Here is a 23,899-nt window from a genome sequence, read left to right as displayed (position 1 = left end):
CAGGTGAAGCAAGGTCTGAATGCCCAACCTTACATCATCAAAAGCGAGATCAGAGGTGTTTGGCTGCATGAAGGCCATAGTTTGCCAAAAGCGGGTAAGCTGCGAATGACCGACTAAATATCAACAAAAGGTCTTCGGATGCAAGTGGGTGTGAATATCCCACCATACAAGTATGGTGGAGAGGAAGCTGTGAACAGCCGACCATAGTTGGCAAAAAGCGGGTGAGAAAAGGTGCGAATGTCCAACCATACATGATCAAAACAGGGAGCGGAGGTGTTTGGCTGTGACAAGGTGTGAATGTCCACCCAAAATTAATGAAAAGCGGGCAACAAGTAGGTTTGAATGCCCAACCATACATCATCAAAAGCAGGAGTGGATGTGTTCGGCTACAAGAAGGTTTGAATGTCCGAGCATAGTTTGTTAAAAGCGGGTAAGAAAAGGTTCGAATGCCAGAACATACACCATCAAAAGAGGGAGCGGAGGTGTTCCGCTGTAAGAAGGTGTGAATGTCCGACCACAGTTGGTAAAAAAACGGGTAAGAAAAGGTTAAAATACCCGACTGTACACAATCAATAGCGGGAGCGGATGTGTTTGGCTACAAGAATGTGTGACAGTCCGACCATGGTTTGTAAAAAACGGGTAAGAAAAGGTGCGAATGCCCGACAATGTATGATCAAAAGAGGGAGCGGAGGTTTTCGGCTACAAGAAGGTTTGAATGTCCGACCATAGTTTGTAAAAAGCTGCTAAGAAAAGGTTCGAATGCCCGAATATATACCATCAAAAGCGGAAGCGGAGGTGTTCGGCTACAAGAAGGTGTGAAAGTTCAACCATGGTTTGTAAAAAGCTGCTAAGAAAAGGTTCGAATGCCCGAATATATACCATCAAAAGCGGAAGCGGAGGTGTTCGGCTGCAAGAAGGTGTGAACGTCCGACCAAAGTTTGCAAAAAGCAGTTAAGAAAAGGTTCGAATGCCCGAATATATACCATCAAAAGCGGGAGCAGAGCTGTTCGACTGCAAGTAGGTGTGAATGTCCAGCCATATTTACTAACAAACGGGTAAGAAAAGGTAGTATTGCCAGACCATACATGACCAAAACAGGCAGCTGAGGTGGTTCAGCTGCAAGGTCTGAATGTCCAACCATAATTTCTAAAAACTGGGTAAGAAAAGGCTCGAAAGCCCGACTATACACAATCAAAAGAGGGAGCGGAGGTTTTCGGCTACAAGAAGGTTTGAATGTCCGACCATAGTTTGTAAAAAGCGGGTAAGAAAAGGTTCAAATGCCTGACTGTACACAATCAATAGCGGGAGAGGAGGTGTTCAGCTGCAAGAAGGTGTGAATGTCCACCCATAATTACTGAAAAATGGGTAAGAAAAGTTGCGAATGCCCAACCATACATTATCAAAAGCAGGTGTGAATGTCAGATCATAATTTGCAAAAAGCTGATGAGAAAGGGTGAGAATGCCCGACTATACACCATCAAATGCGGGAGCGGAGTTGTTCGGCTGTGAGTAAGTGTGAATCTCCGACCATAATTGCTGAAAAATGTGTTAGAAAAGGTAAGAATGCCGGTCCATACATCATCAAAAGCGGGAGAGGTGGTGTTCGGCTGCAAGTAGGTGTGAATGTCCAGCCATAATTACTAACAAACGGGTAAGAAAAGGTAGTATTGCCAGCCCATACATGATCAAAACAGGGAGCGGAGGTGGTTCAGCTGAAAGAAGGTGTGAATGTCCGACTAAAGTTCAAATATATTAACAAAAGCGGGAGGAGAGGTCTTCGGATGAGAGTGGTTGAGAATTTCCAACCATAATCTATAAAATGCGGTGAAAAAAAAGGTGTGATAGAACACTAAAAGGTGGAGCGGAAGTGTTCGGCTGCAAGAAGGTGTGAATGTCCGACTATATTTGGTGAAAAGCAGGTGAAGCAAGGTCTGAATGCCCAACCTTACATCATCAAAAGCGAGATCAGAGGTGTTTGGCTGCATGAAGGCCATAGTTTGCCAAAAGCGGGTAAGCTGCGAATGACCGACTAAATATCAACAAAAGGTCTTCGGATGCAAGTGGGTGTGAATATCCCACCATACAAGTATGGTGGAGAGGAAGCTGTGAACAGCCGACCATAGTTGGCAAAAAGCGGGTGAGAAAAGGTGCGAATGTCCAACCATACATGATCAAAACAGGGAGCGGAGGTGTTTGGCTGTGACAAGGTGTGAATGTCCACCCAAAATTAATGAAAAGCGGGCAACAAGTAGGTTTGAATGCCCAACCATACATCATCAAAAGCAGGAGTGGATGTGTTCGGCTACAAGAAGGTTTGAATGTCCGAGCATAGTTTGTTAAAAGCGGGTAAGAAAAGGTTCGAATGCCCAAACATACACCATCAAAAGAGGGAGCGGAGGTGTTCCGCTGTAAGAAGGTGTGAATGTCCGACCATAGTTGGTAAAAAAACGGGTAAGAAAAGGTTAAAATACCCGACTGTACACAATCAATAGCGGGAGCGGATGTGTTTGGCTACAAGAATGTGTGACAGTCCGACCATGGTTTGTAAAAAACGGGTAAGAAAAGGTGCGAATGCCCGACAATGTATGATCAAAAGAGGGAGCGGAGGTTTTCGGCTACAAGAAGGTTTGAATGTCCGACCATAGTTTGTAAAAAGCTGCTAAGAAAAGGTTCGAATGCCCGAATATATACCATCAAAAGCGGAAGCGGAGGTGTTCGGCTACAAGAAGGTGTGAAAGTTCAACCATGGTTTGTAAAAAGCTGCTAAGAAAAGGTTCGAATGCCCGAATATATACCATCAAAAGCGGAAGCGGAGGTGTTCGGCTGCAAGATGGTGTGAACGTCCGACCAAAGTTTGCAAAAAGCAGTTAAGAAAAGGTTCGAATGCCCGAATATATACCATCAAAAGCGGGAGCAGAGCTGTTCGACTGCAAGTAGGTGTGAATGTCCAGCCATAATTACTCACAAACGGGTAAGAAAAGGTAGTATTGCCAGACCATACATGATCAAAACAGGGAGCTGAGGTGGTTCAGCTGCAAGGTGTGAATGTCTGACTATAGTTTGTAAAAAGTGGGTAAGACAAGGTGCGAATGCCCGACAATGTATGATCAAAAGAGGGATTGGAGGTCTTCGGCTGCAAGGTCTGAATGTCCAACCATAATTTCTAAAAACCGGGTAAGAAAAGGCTCGAAAGCCCGACTATACACAATCAAAAGCGGGAGCGGGAGGTTTTCAGCTGCAAATCCTTCACTCAAACAAAGTGAAAACTGCTTTGTCCTTCATATTTATCAATGTCTAGATTTACTTCAACAAAGAACAACATTGTATTTTGCAGTAGTAGAAAGAGCAACACTTGAAGGAACAGGAATCCGAGAATAAGCTTATTTTCATACGTTCTGCATGATTTGGGATTTTATGTATAAAATGAATTCCTTCACTCAAACTATGTTAAAACTGCTTTGTCCTTCATATTTATCAATGTCTAGATTGACTTCAACAAAGAACAACATTGTATTTTGCAGTAGAAGAAATAGCAACACTGAAGGATCAGGAATCCGAAAACAAGCTTATTTTCATACGTTCTGCTTGATTTGGGATTTTGCTATAAAATTAATTCCTTCACTCAAACAAAGTGGAAACTGCTTTGTCCTTCATATTTATCAATGTCTAGATTTACTCCAACAAAGAACAACATTGTATTTTGCAGTAGTAGAAAGAGCAACACTTGAAGGAACAGGAATCCGAGAATAAGCTTATTTTCATACGTTCTGCATGATTTGGGATTTTATGTATAAAATGAATTCCTTTACTCAAACTATGTTAAAACTGTTTTGTCCTTCATATTTATCAATGTCTAGATTGACTTCAACAAAGAACAACATTGTATTTTGCAGTAGAAGAAATAGCAACACTGAAGGATCAGGAATCCGAAAACAAGCTTATTTTCATACGTTCTGCTTGATTTGGGATTTTGCTATAAAATTAATTCCTTCACTCAAACAAAGTGGAAACTGCTTTGTCCTTCATATTTATCAATGTCTATATCGATTTCAACAAAGAACAAGGCTGTATTTTGCAGTATAGGAAAGAGCAACACTGGAGGATCAGGAATCCGAGAATAAGCTTACTTTCATGAGTCCTGCACGATTTCGGATTTTCCTATAAAATGAATTGCTTTGCTCAAACCAAGTTAAAATTGCTTTTTCCTTCATAGTTATCCATGTCTAAAATGTATCAAGCATAAAGTTCCTCATATTACCCTGAATGAGAAAGAAGCATCCCTTTGGTTGAGCAATACGTTCCTTTTGCGGAGTTATGCATGATTTCGGATTTTGCTATAAAATTCATTCCTTCACACCTTTTTTTTTCACCGCATTTTATAGATTATGGTTGGAAATTTCAACCACTCTAATCCGAAGACTTCTCCTCCCGCTTTTGTTAATATATTTTAACTTTAGTTGGACATTCACCCCTTTTTGCAGCTAAACCACCTCAGCTCCCTGTTTTGATCATGTATGGTCTGGCAATACTACCTTTTCTTACCCGTTTGTGAGTAATTATGGCTGGATATTCACACCTACTTGCAGCTGAACACAATCTCTCTCGCTTTTAATTATGTTTGGATATTCGAACCTTTTCTTTACTGCTTTTTGCCAACTTTGGTCGGACGTTCACACCTTCTTGCAGCCGAACACCTCCGCATCCGCTTTTGATGGTATATATTCGGGCATTCGAACCTTATCTTACCCGCTTTTTACAAACTATAGTCAGACATTCACACCTTGGTGCTGAACCACCTCAGCTCCCTGTTTTGATCATGTATGGTCTGGCAATACTACCTTTTCTTACCCGTTTGTGAGTAATTATGGCTGGACATTCACACCTACTTGCAGTCGAACAGCTCTGCTCCCGCTTTTGATTATGTTTGGTTGGATATTCGAACCTTTTCTTAACTGCTTTTTACAAACTTTGGTCGGATGTTCACACCTTCTTGCAGCCGAACACCTCCGCTTCCGCTTTTGATGGTATATATTCGGGCATTCGAACCTTTTCTTACCAGCTTTTTACAAACCATGGTTGGACTTTCACACCTTCTTGTAGCCGAACAACTCCGCTCCCCCTATTGATTGTGTACAGTCGGGTATTTTAACCTTTTCTTACCCACTTTTTACCAACTATGGTCGGACATTCACACCTTCTTACAGCGGAACACCTCCGCTCCCTCTTTTGATGGTCTATGTTCGGGCATTTGAACCTTTTCTTACCCGCTTTTTACAAACTATGGTCGGACATTCAAACTTTCTTGTAGCCGAACACATCCACTCCTGCTTTTGATGATGTATGGTTGGGCATTCTTACCTTTTCTAACACATTTTTCAGAAATTACGGTCGGAGATTCACACCTACTCACAGCCGAACAACTCCGCTCCCGCATTTGATGGTGTGCAGTCGGACATTCTCACCCTTTCTCATCAGCTTTTTGCAAATTATGATCTGACATTCACACCTACTTGCAGTCGAAAAGCTATGCTCCCGCTTTTGATTATGTTTGGTTGGATATTCAAACCTTTTCTTAACTGCTTTTTACAAACTTTGGTTGGACGTTCACACCTTCTTGTAGCCGAACACATCCACTCCTGCTTTTGATGATGTATGGTTGGGCATTCGCACCTTTTTTTTACCCATTTGTCAGGAATAATGGGTGGATATTCACACCTTCTTACAGCTGAACACCTCCTCTCCCACTTATGATCATGTGCGGTTTGATTTTCGAAAATTTTCTTTCATGTTTTCTGGCAATTATTGATGGACATTTAGACCTTCTTGCAGCTGAACACCTCCGCTCCTGCTTTTGATCATACCTTGTCAGGCATTCGCACCATGTCTTACCCGCTTTTTACAAACTTTAGTCGAACATTTACACCTTTTTGCAGCCGAACACCACCTCTCTCGCTTTTGATGATGTATGGTCCGGCATTCTTTCCTTTTCTAACACATTTTTCAGCAATTATGGTCGGACATTCACACCTACTCAGAGCCGAACACCTCCGCTCCCGCATTTGATGGTGTATATAGTCGGGCATTCTCACCCTTTCTCATCAGCTTTTTGCAAATTATGATCTGACATTCACACCTGCTTTTGATAATGTATGGTTGGGCATTCGCACCTTTTTTTACCCATTTTTCAGGAATTATGGGTGGACATTCACACCTTCTTGCAGCTGAACACCTCCTCTCCTTCTTATGATCATGTGCGGATGATATTCGAAAATTTTCTTTCATGTTTTAAAGCAATTATTGATGGACATTCAGACCTTCTTGCAGCTGAACCACTCTGCTCCCGCTTTTGATGGTGTATAGTCGGGCTTTCGAGCCTTTCCTTCCCGGTTTTTACAAATTATGGTTGGACATTCAGACCTTCTTGCAGCCGAACACCTCCGCTCCCTCTTTTGATCATACATTGTCGGACATTCGCACCTTTTCTTACCCGTTTTTTACAAACCATGGTCGGACTGTCACACATTCTTGTAGCCAAACACATCCGCTCCCGCTATTGATGGTATATATTCGGGCATTCGAACCTTTTCTTACCCGCTTTTTACAAACCGTGGTCGGACTTTCACACCTTCTTGTAGCCAAACAACTCCGCTCCCGCTATTGATTGTGTACAGTTGGGTATTTTAACCTTTTCTTACCCGCTTTTTACCAACTATGGTCGGACATTTACACCTTCTTACAGCGGAACACCTCCGCTCCCTCTTTTGATGGTCTATGTTCGGGCATTCGAACCTTTTCTTACCCGCTTTTTACAAACTATGGTCGGACATTCAAACCTTCTTGTAGCCGAACACATCCACTCCTGCTTTTGATGATGTATGGTTGGGCATTTTCACCTTTTCTTACCCATTTTTCAGTAATTATGGGTGGACATTCACAGCTTCTTGCAGCTGAACAACTCCTCTCCCGCTTATGATCATGTGCGGTTTGATATTCGAAAATTTTCTTTCATGTTTTAAAGCAATTATTGATGGACATTCAAATCTTCTTGTAGCCGAACACATCCACTCCTGCTTTTGATGATGTATGGTAACCTTTTCTTACCCGCTTTTTACAAACTATGGTCGGACATTCAAACCTTCTTGTAGCCAAAAACCTCCGCTCCCTCTTTTGATCATACATTGTCGGGCATTCGCACCTTATCTTACCCGCTTTTTACAAACTATAGTCAGACATTCACACCTTGCAGCTGAACCACCTCCGCTCCCTTTTTTGATCATGTATGGTCTGGCAATACTACCTTTTCTTACCCGTTTGTGAGTAATTAATCCCAAAATATTGAGCATAAAATAAGTCTTTATGCTGATGATGTATTACTTTTCCTTCAGAACTCACAGACGTCTCTCAGTCACACGATCACACTCATAAATAAATTCTCAGCACTTTCTGACTACTCTATCAACTGGTCTAAGACCACAGTTCTGCCCATTAACTGTAGGGTCCATAATATACCTGCGATCACTTTACAGTCAGGAAATATTAGATATTTAGGCATAAACATTTCCTCCAGGCTCTCAGAGCTAACAAAGCTAAATTATGTGCAATTATTAAAGACAGTAGAGGATGATCTCTCGTTGGAAGTCCTTACCTATATCACTTATGGGGAGAGTTACATCCATTAAAATGATGATACTACCAAAAGTTAACTATTTGTTCTCAATGATCTGGTTTAAGTCACTAGATTCATGCATCTCCAAATTTCTGTGGAAAAACAAACCACCACGTATTAGTTTAAAAACCCTACAGAAGACCAAGGACAGTGGTGGATTAGATTTACCTCATTTTCAGCACTATTCCTTAGACAATGGGTTACAATATATATCAAAATGGTTTAAACCTTGTTGTTGTCACAGTTCCCAGAGATGTTGTAATCGTTGAGGATTCTATATTCACCCCCTCATTAGAGGCACGTAATGCAGATTGATGACACTGAATCTTCTTCTCTGTTCATTGCTGGCATCATTCCCAGCATCGTAAGTGTTCGTGGCATTGTTAGCCTCTTCTTCTGGATCTTGATATCGAGAATCCTTTTGTATTTCTGGTTTGTCAGTCCTCTGTCTTCGTTCACCGGAGTCTTTGTCTTTTTGTCCTTGAGTTTGGTGATTTTTTCTTCTTTTGATGCCTTGACACAATGTGACAGGTGATACCACGTGGGAGATCCTGTAACTTGGATTGCTGTCCCTGTGCTGCGAAATGGCTGTGCTGCTCAAATGGTCTCTCCTTCATCATGGTTACATGCTGCTATTCCGACATCTCGCCATTCCGACATGGGTCTCCAATTGTCGGAATGGCGAAACTTAATTTTTTATCAAACGTCCCACGATTCCGACACTTTTTTCCTCCTATGGTCGGAATGGCGGTATGTTTTTTGTTTTTTTTAACATACCGCCATTCCGACAGTTCCTTTTAATAGCCTATTTTTTACCCAAAACATTTTGCACTAATGATATGCCGGCGCAAATACGCCCTAAAGTTTGGCGCACAAGCTTTGCACATGCAGAGGCCACAGCCTCGCAAACAAACTTTAATAATCTATTATCAAAATCCCCTGAATTTCAAATATAAAAATACAGATATTAATGTAACTCTGGCGAGACTGAAACTGATTAAGCAGAAATACAGTGTCAGTGAGCTGTCACAGCAGCCAGCTGGAGCGGAGCTCTCCACAGAGCCCATGCGTCTTTTGCACACTGTCATCATATGCAAAAGTAATAATTGCAATTACAGATATCACGGCTACTGCACAGGACACAGTTGCGAGCACTCTGCCTTGCCTTGCCAATAGGAGAAGAGAGAAATGACAGCATAGAACGTATAAAACACAACAAAATGCAGTAAAAATGTTTATTCATGTTATTCACGTGATTTATGAGTACTCACTCCAATTTTGGGAAGCGCGGATGGGTTTTGCGCATTTGGCACAAACACACAGCCACAACGGTTGTAGCTTTATACAGCCTGTTGATATCTTAAGGACCTAACTGGTCACACCTGGGAGTAAATGTCATGTAGAGATTGTTTTTACATGACATTACAGCTGAACATATAGCTTTCATCCACAAACCAACGTGGGAGAGCCCGAAGACGCATGTGCCAGACGCACATAGGCATGCGTAAAACCAATTTTGACCACTTCATACTGTTTATTTGCTTTCTTTTAGTTAACTTTCGTTTCTTTTGGATTCTTGTGCGTGTTATGGAGCCGTTTTGGTCCATGTTTGTAAGCCTTTTTTTCCTGGATTAAATTTTCGGAAGTTGAAACAAGTGGCATTGGAGTGTGTGATTGAAAACCACCGCGGACTGCTTCTCCTCCTCCAGTTGCCGAGACTTTGTGTTTTTAATAACGCTTGTCTATAAACATGTGTTAAACATATAAATTGCATGAACAGAAAGAAGGGACTCACCTGTTGAGTAACACACATTTCCTTATACGGAAAGCCTTGTCGGAATGGTGGGACATTTGAACGTCAGAATAGCGGGATGTCGCAATGGTGGGATGTCGGAATGGTGGGACGTTTGCATGTCGGAATGGTGGTATGTCGGAATGGTGGTAATTCGGAATGGTGGGATGTCGGAATAGCGGGATGTCGGAATGGCGGGATTTCGGAATGGGTGTTGCCACCCCCTTCATCATATACACAGTTATTTATACATCCCCTTCCACCATGAAGCGTTGTCCCTTTTTGTTTCTCTCTTTGTTCTTAAAATGCTGTTATGCATGTCTAAACCAATCCATTAAATTAGATCATTTTGGCAGTAAAGCGATCTACAATGTGCTTGGTCGCAAAGCTGCTCATCTGTGGTAAACAGCTCTTCAGAAAGGCATTCTTCAATTGATTTCACTAATTCTATGTAATAATTTTGTGATTTCCTACAAAACTACACTTCTTCTCCCATCTGTCTGAGTATTTAATATTGTCTGGGTCCCGTTAAAACATGTATTTTTCCCATCTAATTCCTTGTTTGCTTTAAAACAAGTATTCCCCATTTTCTATCCCTTCAGTAGCCAACCAGTTTGTATGGAGTACACTGGAGCAACTTGACTGATCAGTAAAACACTGCTTTTGTTGTCACCGCAAGGCTTCCCCCGTCGGTTGTTTCACTGAGACACTACTGAGTAACTATAACTCAACACAGTTTATACACATAACATTCATATACATAATAACAAACAAACAAACAAACAATTATTTATTGCAATTTTCTCATCTCTGTTTGAACGTACACCCAGGTAAATATTCCTGTAGTCTTCTCATACCGACTATGGACCCATTCATTGTTTAACTTCACTGTTTTGCAAATCCTAATTGAATATTACACATTGACATTGAACTTTACTTGATAAGCAGGTCTTCATTGCATTCAGCAGCCTATATGTGAGCATCTATGTGTAAGCTGTTCTTCTTTGCATTTATCAGCAGCAAGCAATTCTTCATTGCACATGCATATGAAAATAGTAAAACAATTCCAATGCGTTAGCGAAACCTTCTATATCAGGAGTGTCCATCATGATGCTGGGAATAGAACCTCTTTCCCAGAATAGTTCAACCTTCATTACTCAACTGATCATAACTCCGCAATGAGCACATTTCAAAGTATCATTCCTCTACATATATTCAAAAATCTATGTGTAAATGTTTAATATTTCTTATATTTGTTGATGTCATTCTGTGTGCATGTGGCCTAAACCCAATCTCTGTGTGGCAATTTTAATTTAAACAAGTTGAACTCTGCCTCTGATCATTTAAAAAAGGTGTGTACCAATATCAACCTTTCTCAGGTAATTACAGATCCTACAAAACCAAAGAGATCCTTCAAGGTTGTCCCTGATTGGCTCAATCTTAACAAATCAAAGGTAGAAAATCGGCAGTATCCGAACTTGGTGTTAGTTATCACTGCTCAATAGCCTGTATCAGAATTGCAAAAATGAAAACATTAGGTCCACGCTTGGTATCCAGATCCTGAAACATCTCCATGAGCAGGCTTTTTCTTAACTGATCTGTTGAATAGTTATATGACACTGTTAAAATCCCAGATGAAGATCTAGCACTTGACCATTTTTGTAAATCTTCTAATTCCATAGTTGATAAACACGCCCCTTTTAAAAAGTATAGAACTTAGAACAGGTCTATCCCTGGCTTTCGGCAGAACTGTCTTCTTTACTTTTTTTTCCCCTTGTCCTGTTCAGCATTATGTCAGAAGAATTGTAGTCTGAATACCTTTGATGCCAAACAGATTTGTTTTAGAAAGGGAAGTTTTATAAATGTAAAGCTCCCCTTGATGCCAATTTATTTATTTCTGTTTACAATATATGACATGAACTGAACTGAACCGGACCGGGGGACAAGGAAAGAAGAAGAGGAAAGAAGAGGAAACAGAACAAAAATAGAAACAAAAACCAGACAACCAGCTGCTACACCTGTAAAAAATAAAACAGACAACAATCCATGGCCTATGAGGGGAATCCAGCCTTAGCGCCACCAGGAGCACCTGAAAGCAGACAAGCAGAGAAAAAACAAACACACAAACAAACAAAAACAAGCACAAGAAGCGGTAATCGCATACAACACAGCTGTGGATATAGATGACCTGAGACGACATGATAATACATCAACTGCTTAGTGACCATGCTACTGGACTAATGAATGTGTGTGTGTGTGTGTGAGAACATGCAACACCCATGGCACAGGACCTACATGATAACCGTGCTTAGTTATGAGTGTATAAGCGTACAGGGCCACAATCCACAGCCCCCCCCCAAGCAATCAGAAGCAGGCAGAGAGGGCCACAAGACCCAGGCCACCAGCAGCCCCCACAGAGCACAGAACCCAGGCAGCCCACCGCAGGGGCAACCACGCATCCACCCAGAAGACTGCAGAGGAAGCCCCCGGAAAGAGCCCCCATAAGCATAGGGCAGAGGCACTCCGGGAACCAGGGGCAACAGCCCACCGACCCCGCCAGGCCCCAGCCGCCCAGACATGGGCCGTGCACTGGACCTGGGCCCCAGGAGCCCGAGCGCCCCCAAACCCCCCGGCAGAGGCCCCACCCAATACCCAGGAGGGCCAAGCGCCCCAGACAGCCACAAAGTGGGTCAGCGCCTGCCCCAGCGCCCCTGGCCAAGTGCCCTGGGAGTCAAGACGTGCCCACAGGTGGGTGAAGTCGCGAGCAGTGGGGAGAGGCAACGCTGATGCCCCATCGGGAGAAACACAGGCAGGCCAGGCGACAGCAAGTCCCAGATCCAGGCCCAATCATTACCACACACACTTTCACGTCCCATACATCCACACATCCTACCTCCCTCGACTCTGCTGGGGTGTAGTGCAGCGGGCACACCAGGAGGCCAGCAACCCTCCAGCCACCACAGACCCCGAACCAGCAGAACAATTAATTAATCCTCCTGGCCCCTCCTGCCCCGAGCAGACACCAGGAAGCAGGGGTGTGCGAAGAAGACCCCTCCCCTCACCCTTCTGGCTCTTCAATATTTTCTAATAGTGAGCAATTAAAATTGAGGGGCAGCCAAACTTGTAGAACTGGGAGCGCGGCACTCTGGGCAGCCTACATACCCAAAGAGCCCCGCCCACCAGATGCCACTCAGTGTAACCACCCCCCAAGACCTAATGTGTGTGTGTGAGTGTGTTTGATAAGTAGTAATGTCTAAGGTGTAATTAAAACAGGGGCAGGGAACTGCAGAGTGCAACCAAAGGGGACCACCTACGTGGCCCCATCCACTACACCCCACCGAACACACACGCCCCCAAAACCCTTCATGTGTGAGTGTGTGCTGTGTACAGGAGCCAGAAGGGAGAGGGGTATGGGGATATATACCGGGGGAGCTACTCTCCCCCAGAGAGGGCAGCCAGGGACTGGCTGCAATAGGCATCCCCGCTACCTGGGAGCCAACAATGGGCAGGAGGGCCTGATGTCCACCAGGCTCGGGGCCTGCAGCGACCATATTCCGGGAGCTACTGTACCCCCAGAAGGTACCCATCCCGCCCCATCCCACTCAACCCAACCCCCCCCAGGAGAACCTCTACAAAAAACAAACAAACAAACCACCCGGTCACACCAGTTGCAGCAGCCTGGGCCTGAGACCCACCATCACCCAGCAACCCACCACCACCACTATGTGATAAAACTAATCAGAGGGGACCAGAGAGAATGAAATTCAGCCAATTGATGTTTTGAGGAGGCAGACATTGTTTCCATGCTAATATAATCTAAAAGAAAATTTCTAAACTGGTTAATACACAGATTGTTCTTCGCTTTCCAGTTCATGAGAATAGTTTTCTTTGCGATACATATCACTGTGACAACCATGTGTGCTGAGTTAATTTCCATGTTGATGTTGTCTAAGTCACCAAGTATGCACAGTGTGGGGCATGCAGGGATGCTACACTTTAGCCATGTTGACAGGTCCTCACAGACTTCAAGCCAGAACTTCTGGACAGGCGCAGAAAACCACAAAGCGTGTGCATAATCATCAGGTGTGTTATCTGTGCAATGTGAGCAGATGTTTGAGTGTGTTAGACCCATCCTGAACATCCTTTGTCCTGTATAGTGTGTTCTATGAAGGATTTTGTATTGTATGAGCTGTAAATTAGGATTTCGAGTCTTTATGAAGGTGTTCAAAAATATTTGTGGTTAGAAGCTATGACCAGAACTGATGGATAAATCTGCCTCCCATTTTGAGGATGGAAGAGACATTGTGTCATCTATCTTAGACAATAATTTATATATTTTTGATAGTAGTTTTGGGGTACAGCTGCTTAGAAATTCTGCTACCCTAGTCGGGGGTTGTAAGTCTGGTTGGTGGAGGATATATCCATCCATCCATCCATCATCTGCCGCTTATCCGGGTGTCGGGTCGCGGGGGCAGCAGCTTGAGCAGAGAAACCCAGACGTCTCTGTCCCCGGCCACTTCCTCCAGCTCTTCCGGGGGGACCCCGAGGCGTTCCCAGGCCAGCCGAGAGACATAGTCTCTCCAACGTGTCCTGGGTCTCCCCCGGGGTCTCCTCCCAGTGGGACGTGCCCGGAAACCCTCCCCAGGGAGGCGCCCAGGGGGCATCCTAACCAGATGCCCGAGCCACCTCATCTGACTCCTCTCAATGCGGAGGAGCAGCGGTTCTACTCCGAGCCCCTCCCGGATGACTGAGCTTCTCACCCTATCTCTAAGGGAGAGCCCAGACACCCTGCGGAGGAAACCCATTTCGGCCGCTTGTATTCGCGATCTTGTTCTTTCGGTCACTACCCACAACTCGTGACCATAGGTGAGGATGGGAACGTAGATTGACCAGTAAGTAGAGAGCTTCGCCTTCTGGCTCAGCTCCCTCTTCACAACGACGGGTCGGTGCAGAGCCTGCAACACTGCAGGCGCCGCAACGATCCGCCCGTCAATCTCCCGCTCCATTCGTCCGTCACTCGTGAACAAGACCCCGAGATACTTGAACTCCTCCTCTTGGGGAAGGATCTCATTCCCGACCCGGAGAGAGCATTCCACCCTTTTCCGGCTGAGAACCATAGTCTCGGATTTGGAGGTGCTGATTCTCATCCCAGCCGCTTCACACTCGGCTGCGAATCACTCCAGTGAGAGCTGAAGGTCACGGCCTGACGACGCTAACAGAACCACATCATCTGCAAAAAGCAGAGACCCGATTCTGAGGTCGCCAAATGGGACACCCTCAACGCCCTGGCTCCGCCTAGAAATTCTGTCCATAAAAGTTAGGAACAGAATCGGTGACAAAGGGCAGCCCTGACGGAGTCCAACTCTCACCGGAAACGTATCCGACTTACTGCCGGCAATGCGGACCAAACTCTGGCACCGGTCATACAGAGACCGAACGGCCCCTATCAAGGGGTCCGGCACTCCATATTCCCGGAGCACCCCCCACAGGACTCCACGAGGGACACGGTCGAACGCTTTCTCCAAGTCCACAAAACACATGTAGACTGGTTGGGCGAACTCCCATGCACCCTCCAGGATCCTGCCGAGGGTATAGAGCTGGTCCACTGTTCCATGGCCAGGACGAAAGCCACACTGCATCTCCTGAATCCGAGGCTCGATTATCCGACGGATCCTCCTCTCCAATACCCCCGAATAGACCTTACCAGGGAGGCTGAGGAGTGTGATACCCCTATAGTTGGAACACACCCTCCGGTCCCCCTTTTTAAAGAGCTGGACCACCATCCCAATCTGCCAGTTCAGAGGCACTGTCCCCGATGTCCACGCGATACTGCAGAGGCGTGTCAGCCAAGACAGCCCTACAACATCCAGAGCCTTGAGAAACTCAGGACGGACCTCATCCACCCCCGGGGCCTTGCCACCGAGGAACTTTTTAACCACCTCGGCAACCTCAGCCCCAGAAATGGGAGGCCCCGTCTCCGAGCTCTCCGACTCTGCCTCTTCCGAGCACGTGTTGGTAGGATTGAGGAGTTCCTCGAAGTACTCCCCCCACCGACTCACAACATCCCTAGTTGAGGTCAGCAAAGCCCCGTCCGCACTGTAAACAGTGTTGACTGTGAGCCGCTTCCCCCCCCTGAGACGCCGGATGGTGGACCAGAATCTTTTCGAGGCCGTCCGGAAATCGTTCTCCATGGTCTCACCGAACTCCTCCCAGGCCCGAGTTTTTGCCTCAGCAACCGCCGAAGCCGCGGCCCGTCTGGCCCGTCGGTACCTATCAGCTTCTTCCAGGGTCCCACTGGCCAAAAAGGCCCGATAGGACTCCTTCTTCAGCTTGACGGCTTCCCTCACCACTGGTGTCCACCAGCAGGTTCGAGGGTTGCCGCCACGACAGGCACCGACCACCTTACGGCCACAACTCCGACCAGCTGCCTCAGCAATGGAGTCACGGAACATGGCCCATTCAATGTCCCCCACCTCAAATATGGTTGAAGCTCTGCCGGAGGTGGGAGTTAAAGCTCCTTCTGACGGGGGATTCTGACAAACGCTCCCAGCAGACCCTCACAATACGTTTGGGCCTGCCAGGTCTGATCGGCATCCTCCCCCACCAGCGGAGCCAACTCACCACCAGGTGGTGATCAGTTGACAGCTCCGCCCCTCTCTTCACCCGAGTGTCCAGGACATACGGCCGCAAGTCCGATGATACAACCACAAAGTCGATCATCGAACTGCGGCCAAGGGTGTCCTGGTGCCAAGTGTACATATGGACACCCTTATGCCTGAACATGGTGTTCGTTATGGACAGTCTATGACTGGCACAGAAGTCCAACAACATAACACCACTCTGATTCAGATCGGGGGGGCCGTTCTTCCCAATCACACCCCTCCAGGTCTCACTGTCATTGCCCACGTGAGCATTGAAGTCCCCCAGCAGAATGAGGGAGTCTCCGGTAGGAGCATTCTCCAGTGCCTCCCCCAGAGACTCCAAAAAGGGTAGGTACTCTGAACTGCTGTTTGGCGCATAGGCACAAACAACAGTCAGGACTCGTCCCCCCACCCAAGGCGGAGGGAGGCTACCCTCTCGTTCACTGGGGTAAACCCCAATGTACTGGCACACAGCCGGGGGGCAATAAGTATGCCCACACCTGCTCTGCGCCTCTCACCACGGGCAACTCCAGAGTGGAAGAGAGTCCAACCCCTCTCAAGAGTACTGGTTCCAGATCCCAAGCCGTACATCGAGGTGAGTCCGACTATATCTAACGGTCTGATGAAGTTTCAACAATAAACAACAAACTTTGTATTATGAGAAAGAACCAGACTCATTCTTTAGGAATCCGAAAATAAGCTCTATTTTACGAGTTATGCACGAATTCGGATTCTCCTATAAAACGAATTCCTTAACTCAAACCAAGTTAAGACTGCTTTGTCCTTCATATTTATTCATGTCTAATCAAGTTTCAATGATAAACAACGTTGTACTTTGTAGAATGAGAAAGAACTTCTTCAGCAATAAGCATCTCTCGACAAATGACGAAATACAGATTTTGCTATAAAATTAATTGCTATCAGCCTGACTTAAAACTGTTTGTCTTCCTTATTTATCCACTTCAAATCAAGTTTCAACAATTAAAAAAATTTTGTAGTTTGAGAAAGAACAACTTAATCTTGAGCAATCAGTATTAAAAGAAGGTAAGCAAAGGTGCGAATGTCAAACCATACATGATCAAAACAGGGAGCGGAGGTGTTTGGCTGAGACAAGGTGTGAATGTCCACCCATAATTAATGAAAAGCGGGCAACAAGTAGGTTTGAATGCCCAACCATACATCATCAAAAGCAGGAGTGGATATGTTCGGCTACAAGAAGGTTTGAACGTCTGACCATAGTTTGTAAAAAGCGGGTAAGAAAAGGTTCAAATGCCCGAACATACACCATCAAAGGAGGGAGCGGAGGTGTTCCGCTGTAAGAAGGTGTGAATGTCCGACCATAGTTGGTAAAAAACGGGTAAGAAAAGGTTAAAATACCCGACTGTACACAATCAGTAGCGGGTGCGGAGTTGTTCGGCTACTAAAAGGTGTGAAAGTACGACCATGGTTTGTAAAAAGCGGGTAAGAAAAGGTGCGAATGCCTGAAAATGTATGATCAAAAGAGGGAGCGGAGGTGTTCGGCTGCAAGAAGGTGTGAATGTACACCCATAATTACTGAAAAATGGGTAAGAAAAGGTGCAAATGCCTAACTATACATAATCAAAAGCAGGAGTGGATGTGTTCGGCTCCGAAAAGGGTTGAATGTCTGACCATAGTTTGTAAAAAGCAGGTAAGAAAAGGTTTGACTGCCCGAACATACACCATCAAAAGAGGGAGCGGAGGTGTTCCGCTGTAAGAAGGTGTGAATGTCCGACCATAGTTGGTAAAAAGCGGGTAAGAAAAGGTTAAAATACCCGACTGTACACAATCAATAGCGGGAGCGGAGTTGTTCGGCTACTAAAAGATGTGAAAGTCCGACTATGGTTTGTAAAAAGCGGGTAAGAAAAGGTGCTAATGCCCGACAATGTATGATCAAAAGAGGGAGCGGAGGTTTTCGGCTGTAAGAAGGTCTGAATGTCCAACTATAATTTGTAAAAACCGGGTAAGAAAAGGCTTGAAAGCCCGACTATACACCATCATAAGCGGGAGAGGAGATGTTCATCTGCAAGAAGGTGTGAATGTCCACCCATAATTACTGAAAAATGGGTAAGAAAAGGTGCGAATGCCCAAACATACATCATCAAAAGCAGGAGTGGATGTGTTGGGCTACAAGAAGGTTTGAAAGTCCAACCATAGTTTGTAAAAAACGGGTAAGAAAAGGTGCGAATGCCCGACAATGTATGATCAAAAGAGGGAGCGGAGGTTTTTGGCTACAAGAAGGTTTGAATGTCCGACCATAGTTTGTAAAAAGCAGGTAAGAAAAGGTTCAAATGCCTGACAATACACCATCAAAAGCGGGAGCGGAGGTGTTCCGCTTTAAGACGGTGTGAATGTCCGACCATAGTTGGTAAAAAGCGGGTAAGAAAAGGTTAAAATACCCGACTGTACACAATCAATAGCGGGAGCGGAGTTGTTCGGCTACAAGAAGGTGTGAAAGTCCAACCATGGTTTGTAAAAAGCTGCTAAGAAAAGGTTCGAATGCCCGAATATATACCATCAAAAGCGGAAGCGGAGATGTTCGGCTGCAAGAAGGTGTGAACGTCCGACCAAAGTTTGTAAAAAGCAGTTAAGAAAAGGTTCGAATATCCAACCAAACAATCAAAAGCGGGAGCAGAGCTGTTCGACTGCAAGTAGGTGTGAATGTCCAGCCATAATTACTCACAAACGGGTAAGGAAAGGTAGTATTGCCAGACCATACATGATCAAAACAGGGAGCTGAGGTGGTTCAGCACCAAGGTGTGAATGTCTGACTATAGTTTGTAAAAAGCGGGTAAGATAAGGTGCGAATGCCCGACAATGTATAATCAAAAGAGGGAGCAGAGGTTTTCGGCTACAAGAAGGTTTGAATGTCCAACCATAGTTTGTAAAAAGCGGGTAAGAAAAGGTTCAAATGCCTGACTATACACCATCAAAAGCGGGAGCGGAGATGTTCCGCTGTAAGACGGTGTGAATGTCCGACCATAGTTGGTAAAAAGCGGGTAAGAAAAGGTTAAAATACACGACTGTACACAATCAATAGCGGGAGCGGAGTTGTTCGGCTACTAAAAGATGTGAAAGTCCGACTATGGTTTGTAAAAAGCGGGTAAGAAAAGGTGCTAATGCCCGACAATGTATGATCAAAAGAGGGAGTGGAGGTTTTCGGCTGTAAGAAGGTCTGAATGTCCAACTATAATTTGTAAAAACCGGGTAAGAAAAGGCTTGAAAGCCCGACTATACACCATCATAAGCGGGAGAGGAGGTGTTCAGCTGCAAGAAGGTGTGAATGTCCACCCATAATTACTGAAAAATGGGTAAGAAAAGGTGCGAATGCCCAAACATACATCATCAAAAGCAGGAGTGGATGTGTTGGGCTACAAGAAGGTTTGAAAGTCCGATCATAGTTTGTAAAAAACGGGTAAGATAAGGTGCGAATGCCCGACAATGTATGATCAAAAGAGGGAGCGGAGGTTTTTGGCTACAAGAAGGTTTGAATGTCCGACCATAGTTTGTAAAAAGCAGGTAAGAAAAGGTTCGAATGCCTGACAATACACCATCAAAAGCGGGAGCGGAGGTGTTCCGCTGTAAGACGGTGTGAATGTCCGACCATAGTTGGTAAAAAGCGGGTAAGAAAAGGTTAAAATACCCGACTGTACACAATCAATAGCGGGAGCGGAGTTGTTCGGCTACAAGAAGGTGTGAAAGTCCAACCATGGTTTGTAAAAAGCTGCTAAGAAAAGGTTCGAATGCCCGAATATATACCATCAAAAGCGGAAGCGGAGGTGTTCGGCTGCAAGAAGGTGTGAACGTCCGACCAAAGTTTGTAAAAAGCAGTTAAGAAAAGGTTCGAATATCCAACCAAACATAATCAAAAGCGGGAGCAGAGCTGTTCGACTGCAAGTAGGTGTGAATGTCCAACCATAATTACTCACAAACGGGTAAGAAAAGGTAGTATTGCCAGACCATACATGATCAAAACAGGGAGCTGAGGTGGTTCAGCACCAAGGTGTGAATGTCTGACTATAGTTTGTAAAAAGCGGGTAAGATAAGGTGCGAATGCCCGACAATGTATGATCAAAAGAGGGAGCAGAGGTTTTCGGCTGCAAGAAGGTCTGAATGTCCACCCAAAATTCCTGAGAAATGGGTAAAAAATAGGTGCGAATGCCAAACCATACATCATCAAAAGCAGGAGTGGATGTGTTCGGCTACAAGAAGATTTGAATGTCCATCAATAATTGCTTTAAAACATGAAAGAAAATTTTCGAATATCAAACCACACATGATCATAAGCGGGAGAGGAGTTGTTCAGCTGCAAGAAGGTGTGAATGTCCACCCATAATTACTGAAAAATGGGTAATAAAAGGTGAAAATTCCCAACCATACATCATCAAAAGCAGGAGTGGATGTGTTCGGCTACAAGAAGGTTTGAATGTCTGACCATAGTTTGTAATAAGCGGGTAAGAAAAGGTTCGAATGCCCGAACATAGACCATCAAAAGAGGGAGCGGAGGTGATCCGCTGTAAGAAGGTGTAAATGTCCGACCATAGTTGGTAAAAAGCGGGTAAGAAAAGGTTAAAATACCCGACTGTACACAATCAATAGCGGGAGCGGAGTTGTTTGGCTACAAGAAGGTGTGAAAGTCCGACCACGGTTTGTAAAAAGCGGGTAAGAAAAGGTGCGAATGCCCGACAATGTATGATCAAAAGAGGGAGCGGAGGTTTTCGGCTACAAGAAGGTTTGAATGTCCGACCATAGTTTGTAAAAAGCGGGTAAGAAAAGGTTCAAGCGCCTGACTATACACCATCAAAAGCGGGAGCAGAGGTGTTCCGCTGTAAGACGGTGTGAATGTCCGACCATAGTTGGTAAAAAGCGGGTAAGAAAAGGTTAAAATACCCGACTGTACACAATCAATAGCGGGAGAGGAGGTGTTCAGCTGCAAGAAGGTGTGAATGTCCACCCATAATTACTGAAAAATGGGTAAGAAAAGGTGCGAATGCCCAACCATACATTATCAAAAGCAGGTGTGAATGTCAGATCATAATTTGCAAAAAGCTGATGAGAAAGGGTGAGAATGCCCGACTATACACCATCAAATGCGGGAGCGGAGTTGTTCGGCTGTGAGTAAGTGTGAATCTCCGACCATAATTGCTGAAAAATGTGTTAGAAAAGGTAAGAATGCCGGTCCATACATCATCAAAAGCGGGAGAGGTGGTGTACGGCTGCAAGTAGATGTGAATGTCCAGCCATAATTACTAACAAACGGGTAAGAAAAGGTAGTATTGCCATACCATACATGATCAAAACAGGGAGCGGAGGTGGTTCAGCTGCAAGAAGGTGTGAATGTCCGACTAAAGTTCAAATATATTAACAAAAGCGGGAGGAGAGGTCTTCGGATGAGAGTGGTTGAGAATTTCCAACCATAATCTATAAAATGCGGTGAAAAAAAGGTGTGATAGAACACTAAAAGGTGGACCGGAAGTGTTCGGCTGCAAGAAGGTGTGAATGTCCGACTATATTTGGTGAAAAGCAGGTGAAGCAAGGTCTGAATGCCCAACCTTACATCATCAAAAGCGAGATCAGAGGTGTTTGGCTGCATGAAGGCCATAGTTTGCCAAAAGCGGGTAAGCTGCGAATGACCGACTAAATATCAACAAAAGGTCTTCGGATGCAAGTGGGTGTGAATATCCCACCACACAAGTATGGTGGAGAGGAAGCTGTGAACAGCCGACCATAGTTGGCAAAAAGCGGGTGAGAAAAGGTGCTAATGTCCAACCATACATGATCAAAACAGGGAGCGGAGGTGTTTGGCTGTGACAAGGTGTGAATGTCCACCCAAAATTAATGAAAAGCGGGCAACAAGTAGGTTTGAATGCCCAACCATACATCATCAAAAGCAGGAGTGGATGTGATCGGCTACAAGAAGGTTTGAATGTCCGAGCATAGTTTGTAAAAAGCGTGTAAGAAAAGGTTCGAATGCCCAAACATACACCATCAAAAGAGGGAGAGGAGGTGTTCCGCTGTAAGAAGGTGTGAATGTCCGACCATAGTTGGTAAAAAACGGGTAAGAAAAGGTTAAAATACCCGACTGTACACAATCAATAGCGGGAGCGGATGTGTTTGGCTACAAGAATGTGTGACAGTCCGACCATGGTTTGTAAAAAAAGGGTAAGAAAAGGTGCGAATGCCCGACAATGTATGATCAAAAGAGGGAGCGGAGGTTTTCGGCTACAAGAAGGTTTGAATGTCCGACCATAGTTTGTAAAAAGCGGGTAAGAAAAGGTTCAAATGCCCGACTATACACCATCAAAAGCGGGAGCGGAGGTGTTCCGCTGTAAGACGGTGTGAATGTCCGACCATAGTTGGTAAAAAGCGGGTAAGAAAAGGTTAAAATACCTGACTGTACACAATCAATAGCGGGAGCGGAGTTGTTCGGCTACAAGAAGGTGTGAAAGTTCAACCATGGTTTGTAAAAAGCTGCTAAGAAAAGGTTCAAATGCCTGACTATACACCATCAAAAGCGGGAGCGGAGGTGTTCCGCTGTAAGACGGTGTGAATGTCCGACCATAGTTGGTAAAAAGCGGGTAAGAAAAGGTTGAAATACCCGACTGTACACAATCAATAGGGGGAGCGGAGTTGTTCGGCTAAAAGAATGTGTGACAGTCCGACCATGGTTTGTAAAAAGCTGGTAAGAAAAGGTTCGAATGCCCGAATATATACCATCAAAAGCGGAAGCGGAAGTGTTCGGCTGCAAGAAGGTGTGAACGTCCGACCAAAGTTTGTAAAAAGCAGTTAAGAAAAGGTTCGAATATCCAACCAAACATAATCAAAAGCGGGAGCAGAGCTGTTCGACTGTAAGTAGGTGTGAATGTCCAGCCATAATTACTCACAAACGGGTAAGAAAAGGTAGTATTGCCAGACCATACATGATCAAAACAGGGAGCTGAGGTGGTTCAGCACCAAGGTGTGAATGTCTGACTATAGTTTGTAAAAAGCGGGTAAGATAAGGTGCGAATGCCCGACAATGTATAATCAAAAGAGGGAGCAGAGGTTTTCGGCTACAAGAAGGTTTGAATGTCCGACCATAGTTTGTAAAAAGCGGGTAAGAAAAGGTTCAAATGCCTGACTATACACCATCAAAAGCGGGAGCGGAGATGTTCCGCTGTAAGACGGTGTGAATGTCCGACCATAGTTCGTAAAAAGTGGGTAAGAAAAGGTTAAAATACCCGACTGTACACAATCAATAGCGGGAGCGGATGTGTTTGGCTACAAGAATGTGTGAAAGTCCGACCATGGTTTGTAAAAAACGGGTAAGAAAAGGTGCGAATGCCCGACAATGTATGATCAAAAGAGGGTGCGGAGGTTTTTGGCTACAAGAAGGTTTGAATGTCCGACCATAGTTTGTAAAAAGCGGGTAAGAAAAGGTTCAAATGCCTGACTATACACCATCAAAAGCGGGAGCGGAGATGTTCCGCTGTAAGACGGTGTGAATGTCCGACCATAGTTGGTAAAAAGCGGGTAAGAAAAGGTTAAAATACCCGACTGTACACAATCAATAGGAATGAATTTTATAGCAAAATCCGAAATCATGCATAACTCCGCAAAAGGAACGTATTGCTCAACCAAAGGGATGCTTCTTTCTCATTCAGGGTAATATGAGGAACTTTATGCTTGATACATTTTAGACATGGATAACTATGAAGGAGAAAGCAATTTTAACTTGGTTTGAGCAAAGCAATTCATTTTATAGGAAAATCCGAAATCGTGCAGGACTCATGAAAGTAAGCT

Source organism: Leuresthes tenuis, unplaced genomic scaffold (assembly GCF_036924035.1).
Source record: "Leuresthes tenuis unplaced genomic scaffold, fLeuTen1.0.hap1 SCAF_15, whole genome shotgun sequence".
Lineage (NCBI taxonomy): Eukaryota > Metazoa > Chordata > Actinopteri > Atheriniformes > Atherinopsidae > Leuresthes > Leuresthes tenuis.
This window is presented reverse-complemented; position numbering follows the sequence as displayed.